The sequence below is a fragment of the Cuculus canorus genome, chromosome 21 (assembly GCF_017976375.1).
Source record: "Cuculus canorus isolate bCucCan1 chromosome 21, bCucCan1.pri, whole genome shotgun sequence".
NCBI lineage: Eukaryota > Metazoa > Chordata > Aves > Cuculiformes > Cuculidae > Cuculus > Cuculus canorus.
In genome coordinates this window covers 2469035-2475142 of record NC_071421.1, presented here as the reverse complement: position 1 = coordinate 2475142, position 6108 = coordinate 2469035, and positions in this window count along the sequence as shown.

Below are 6108 nucleotides of genomic sequence, written 5' to 3'. Positions count from 1 at the left end.
TGTTCTCACCTATCTAAGATCTAATTAACTGTGTTTGCATTGATGCAAACATTCTGTCAGATTGAAATGAATATAAATTATTGTTCAAAAATAAAGGAAAGGATTCTTTTTTTCAAGAGCATAGTGTGCTCTAATGGGATCTAATAACTCTTAATAGTCCTCCATAAAAGTAATAGTGTACTTAAATCTCCACTTGGCAATAATCCAGGGCAGAAAAAAAGGCTTTTTAAAAATGGGAACAGCTCAAGGCTGCATGTTCCCAGCCAGCAGCGACAAGCTGAAACAATACAAGGAATCCAGATAATGAAGCACATATGTCTGTCCAGTATCATGCGAGTCAACAGCTTCCTCGTTTACGCAATCAAAAGGGGAAAAGGAGCCCCCCATTAATCCCAGCACCTGAGGTGAAGGGGTGAGGGCTGCAAAACTAAATAAGCCCTCATATCAGTATGGACTAAGATTTACAGATGCGAACTCGCTTTGTGCTTTGATTTCTTTTCTCTTTTTCCTTCCTCTCTCTCTTCCTGGTACATACGTTTCCAAACCTAGGGACTCTGGGAAAGCAGATTAAAGCCAGCCCCAGAGGTTTGTATAAACTAAATGAGGCACATGGCAAAATGCCTGGCATGAAACATAGGGCCTGATTCATAAAATAGTTCAAAAGCGTATATATAAAGATTGAAATGGGGGATCTCTTTGCCATGGATTGTAGCAGGGTTTCTCAACAGAGCGCCGGCGGCCGTGCCACTGAAAGGAGCCCTTGAGGCTGCTGTTTACAAGGCAAATGTCACGTTTTGCACAGCTGGAAACTGAGGCCCAAGTGCCAATGTTCTGTATTAAGCAATCGGTGGGATGTGCCTGGAAAACAGAAGGAGCCAGTGTCAGTGATTCTTCCAGTGCTTTGAAGCAGCTCCCTCAAGGTTATTTGTATGGATAGCACCAACTATAGCACTCAGACTTCCCGGCTTACAGCGTCCAGCTGCAGCCCCTGAAGTGGGATGCATTGCACCGGTGCAAAGGGTTAATCCTTGCCTACTGTTAGAAATGGCTATAAGACAGCATTTCCATTTGCTGCTGTCTGCCACAATACCCAACAGTTTTTTTTAACCCTGGTTATAGATGGCGGGGATAAAAGCAAAAAAAAAAAAAGAGAAATAAAGGTATTTCTTTCCAGGATGTGCTTGAATAAAACCAGCACATTATTCATTTTGAGTTTCAACTCATCTTTCACAGGTAATCAACTCAAACCACTCCTGAATCTACCAGTCTAAAACAAAGGAGTGGCAACGTGTGGTCGTGTATTTAGGAAAATGAATTTTATTTGAATTCAGAGTGGGTTTTTTTTGCTTAATGAGAGTGTGAAATCCCTCCCGAGTGACGGAGAGCAGATCCCATTAACTGCAAAGGCCAAAGGGGACATTGACAAGTGAGTGATTTGGCCATGAAATGAGGTGAACTAATTTGCAGAGGAATGAGTGTTTCTGAGCATCTGCTGGCTGGGCTGCCTATGATAGCATGGATAAACTGCACGCAAAAATGAGTGCTTGGCTTGCTTGATAGTAGACAGCAACAGCCCCAGAATTCTCTGGTGATTTGGAGCTTACAGAAATTCTCTGCATTACCCAAGATTTTCATTTTTTTAAACTAAGCTCCTCTTTCCTCCTCAAATGTGTTCGCAGCTCTGTTCAAAATAGCAGTAAAAAAAAGCCTATTTAGGCACCCAGGCTCAGCTCTTTCCCCTGTCTGTGTGATCAAGGTGAAGCAGATCTTACTCCATGCCATGTTATCGCAGAGATTAATGATGGACAAGTTTCAAAAGGTTTGAAATTTGCAAACAATCGATTTGGAGGAACTCCCACAACAGTGAAGCTTCTTTGGATCTTATCAAACCCCTCTGTACATAGTGGATCTGTGCTGACAGCCAAAGATGACTGGAAGAGCACAGGGAGCCCTCAGCCCCCCGCCAGGGCAGAAGGGACACAGGCTAGTCAGCACATGAAGAGAAAGAAATCACTTCTGTGGCTGGAAACGGTTTCAGAGAATTATGTTCTCTAGCAACATGTGCTTATTTTCCAGAATCAATTTGGTTCTGAATAAAACATTGCAATTTAATCTTTTAAACATTCTCATTTTATCACCTGAAGCAGACTTGGATGACAACTGGTATATCAGGTGAGTGACCTTACCAAAAGGTCAGGGAAAATCTCTCTTTTCTGTTGTGAAGATGCAAGGAAATTCAGTGGAAATTTTGATGCTTTTTATTAAAAACCATTCTGTGGAAAACTAACATTGTTTTTTAGCCAGCTATTTTAATGTAAGTATGTACAACACACCTATCCTGCTATCAGGTCTTAAAACATATTTGAAAGTAATGAAACCCTACAGAAATGGATGTTTACATAGTGAGAAGTACATAAAAAAGTGAATTGTGCATGATTTTTGTTTATTTTTTAGTCACTAAGTGCTTTGCATCACTTACAGGGAAAACACTCTTCTAGTTTGCTTCTGCATCAGGCTCTGGCCTCTCTGAAAGAGAGAACACGCCCTCTCTTCTTGCATGTTGACAGATCTCGCTCTTGAAGCCTTCCAGAAAGGACCTTCTGTCAAAAAGTGGGGAAGTATTTCCCTCTTTTCTGTGAGAATACATGAAGGCCCTCCTCTCTGCTGCTCCCTTTGCCCCCAGCCAAAGGAGAGCCTGCAGTACTCTAGAAGGGCCAGCGAGCACGTCCCTCCGTCTCCGGGTAGCTGTGCAACAGCTGAGTTGATGACACTCGACACAAAGGGTTCCTTCGTGATGGCTCAAGGACAAGTTTAGAGAGAATTAAGGATAATGTTGCTGAGTGGCTCAGTTTCTGTGCCCACTACGCAAGAGTTGAGGTTTATAAAAATGAAGCCACAACTTCGAGATTGTTACTTGTGAACAGAGGGAAGAGAATGTTTCTTTCCGATTCTTTGGAACTCTGCATACTTTGACCAATTATTTAGAGTACATGCTAAATGCAGCTCTGAAGACAAGGGCAATTCCTCAGATACCACCTGGATATTCACCCTTTGGGCTCAGGGGGATTATTCCTTGCAGAACTTCAAAGTAGGTGTCTGGGCTAGAGCAGGGGAGTGAAATTATAACAGCAGAAGCTCTTCCAGAAGAGTCTTTCAGAGATGTCCCTTGAATTAACAAGGATGAGGACACAGAGCCTGCTAATTAGTCACACTGAAATGTTCTTCCTACATATTTTTGTGTTTGGAAAAGCAATGGAGTGGAATTATGAAATGTGTGGTCTTGTTTGCTAGAATCAGCTGCCTTCTTTCTGAAAGCATTTTGTGAGAGAAGGGTTGAAGAACATGAGAAATAACAGGCTTTGCTCTGGGAGTGTTAATTGCCATTTCTCATTTGTTGCTATTCTCCTGCTAAATCAGCTTGCATGCATAAAATCAGAAAATCCACAATTTTAAAAGTTGTTGCCATTAACTTTTTGTTTTGTGGAGGTGGCTAAAAGGCAAGAGAGAGAATTCTGAGAGAGCTGTTAGAGAGAGAAGCAATGTCTTTGAGGAGAACTCTCATTTATGGAGATTTAAGTATTACAATTTTATTTTATTTAAGTCTTAGAATATATATTATAATATATATTATATTATATATTTATTTTATTTAAGTATTACAATGAGAAGCAGCAGCCAAGTGATTTGGTACAAGAGGACAGAGAACTGATTTGGTATTTGTATAAAATGGAAAGAAGGAGAGCCAGAGCAACTTCCCAAAGTGATGTAAAAGCTGGAATTGGCCTTTTGAGGCTAAGGAGATGCAGCAAAATGGATGAGGTGAGAATGAAGAGCACAGGATGTTTGATCTCAGCCAGTTGGTTTCTTTCGGTATTACATACTTTTATCTCTTTTTCCCATTAAAACAGACTGCTTTCTTTTGTTTTCTGTGATTCTGGAGGACAAATCTTGCTTGCTCAAATCTTTTCTTTTGCCTCCAATCTTCATTGCTCTCCTTCTGTGTAACCTGGGCGGTCCTGGGTTGTGCTGCTGAAGACACTGCTGTTGTTGGAGGGCTCTAAGGTATTTTTCCCATTCTCCTTCTCAGCTGCAGTGTAAACTACACTCTGGACCTCTGACACAGAGAGTTGCTGGTTGCATGATTGCTTTCTCCTTTCCCTGGTGAAACTGCGTGGCATTCAGTCTTACCTCAACCCAATCTTGCCTGCAACATTGGCATCCACCAGCCCCCCATCCAAATCCTCTTTTTCCTCCTGCGGCTGAGAACCAGATTCTCCAGTTCATTGACCCAGCTTCATCCATCTCTTTGCAGGCAACCAGCTGGATGAAAAAGTGGATCTTAGCCTGTCAGTAAACTTGATTAGCAATGGGCCAACAGGAAGAATGAGCTACATAATTGAAAATGCATTTCCAAAGACTAAATGTATTAGGAAGATGGGTTTGTTTTTTCAGCTGCTGCCATGAGGGAAAGCACTGTCTCTGAAAACTGCTCAGCCTGCTTCTGGCCCCTGTCGAAGTTACATTAATGATTTTATATCAAAACGATGCACGGTTAATAATTGTTCATTATCCTTGTCATTTGGTTAGAAATAATAACCACATCAAGCTCTGGGTTTGCGTTTCCTGAGGCCTTCAAAGGGAGTAGTCGTGTCTTGGTGCCATGAGAGCTTTAGTAAATCTTCATGGATTTAATCAAATGTTATGTTATAATTTTACAGTGCATTTAAACTATTAAGTTTCACAAAATACAGACCTCAAATCCCACTAATCCAAAAATGAAGAACTTTTTTTTGATGGCATATTTGCGTAGTTCTATTTTTCTTACTCAAAGTAAATGCAAAATGCCGCTTTAATATTAATTCTCTTTTTTATTATTAATCTCTTCTGTCTCTTTTGTGCGATTGAAAATGATGAAACAGAGCGTATGGAGAAATACTGTGCAACCACGTATTTGTGCCAGCCCAACCCATCAGATCCGCTCATTTTGCCCAGCTATGGTCTCCAGTCCAAGCCCGTGGTGAGATGGGTACGGTGAGGTGTGCCGCACTCTGGCAGGCAGCCTCTCCTGCTGTGATGCTCCGTCTCATCACAAGAAGTCTCCGAATGTGTTTATGAATCACCAGCCTGAGAGCCCTACCACACAATTTTTAGGTAGATTGCAGCAGAAATAGCATCGCCTCAACCCCTGGTGTATCTCCAACCCGGGTCCTGCAGGGTTGGTGCCTCCCGTGGAGTCTGCGCAGACCCTGCGGAAAGCGCTGCTCCTCTGATGGCTTCGCTCCCCGAGCTCTTGGCAGCAGCGCTGTTCAGGAAATTGTAACAAACCAGAGACATAACAGAGACATTGCGAAGAGAACTGTTTACATTCCTGTAAAGAAAGCACAGCACAGACTGTTGAGGGCACTGAATAAAATGCTACAGTGCTCTCTACCTTCTCGTTCTCACAGACATCTGTGCTGCTGTTGTGATGCTGAGGTGCTCTCAGCCCAAGCAGCCTACAGGATGCCTTTTCCCTGTTCAGGTTTGGGCATGTTTCACGCTCTTCAAGCTTTAGGAGGTTCAAGTCAGACTTCAGAGTTGCAATTGGTATCTCCTAGAAGTGCAGCCACATAAATGAGGACGAGAATTCCTGAGAAAAGTTGGTTGAGGCTATGTCTGCCTGGCATTGTGTGATTTTACCCACTGCACTTTCCATACACAGGAGAAGATCTGCATCATCGGCTGTATTCATCTCCAGAGGCTGGTGGGGCTGTATCTTAGAAGGTTGTGTTTGTTACCGTATATCAAAGATTCTATTTTAAATGGGAAGGAGCGCACACTACACAGAGTCATTGGATTCCTGTTTGCCGTTCGTTGTACCACATAGAGCAGGTTGTTCCGTTTCAGTATTCTGTAGGGCCTATGATTGCTTCAGAATCATCCATGAAGTGTAGTGTTAGGAGTTGTGCTTCCAAGAGACAGATTTCTCGGCTATGAAGTACAGGGTGGAATCAAATCAAAATCCAAATCAAATTGGATTTTTTATATAACTAAGATAAAACAATTTGTGTGCTCCTGGCAGCTCCCCTAGGCTGTCTCTGAGCGTGTTGTACCATAGACATTAGCTGA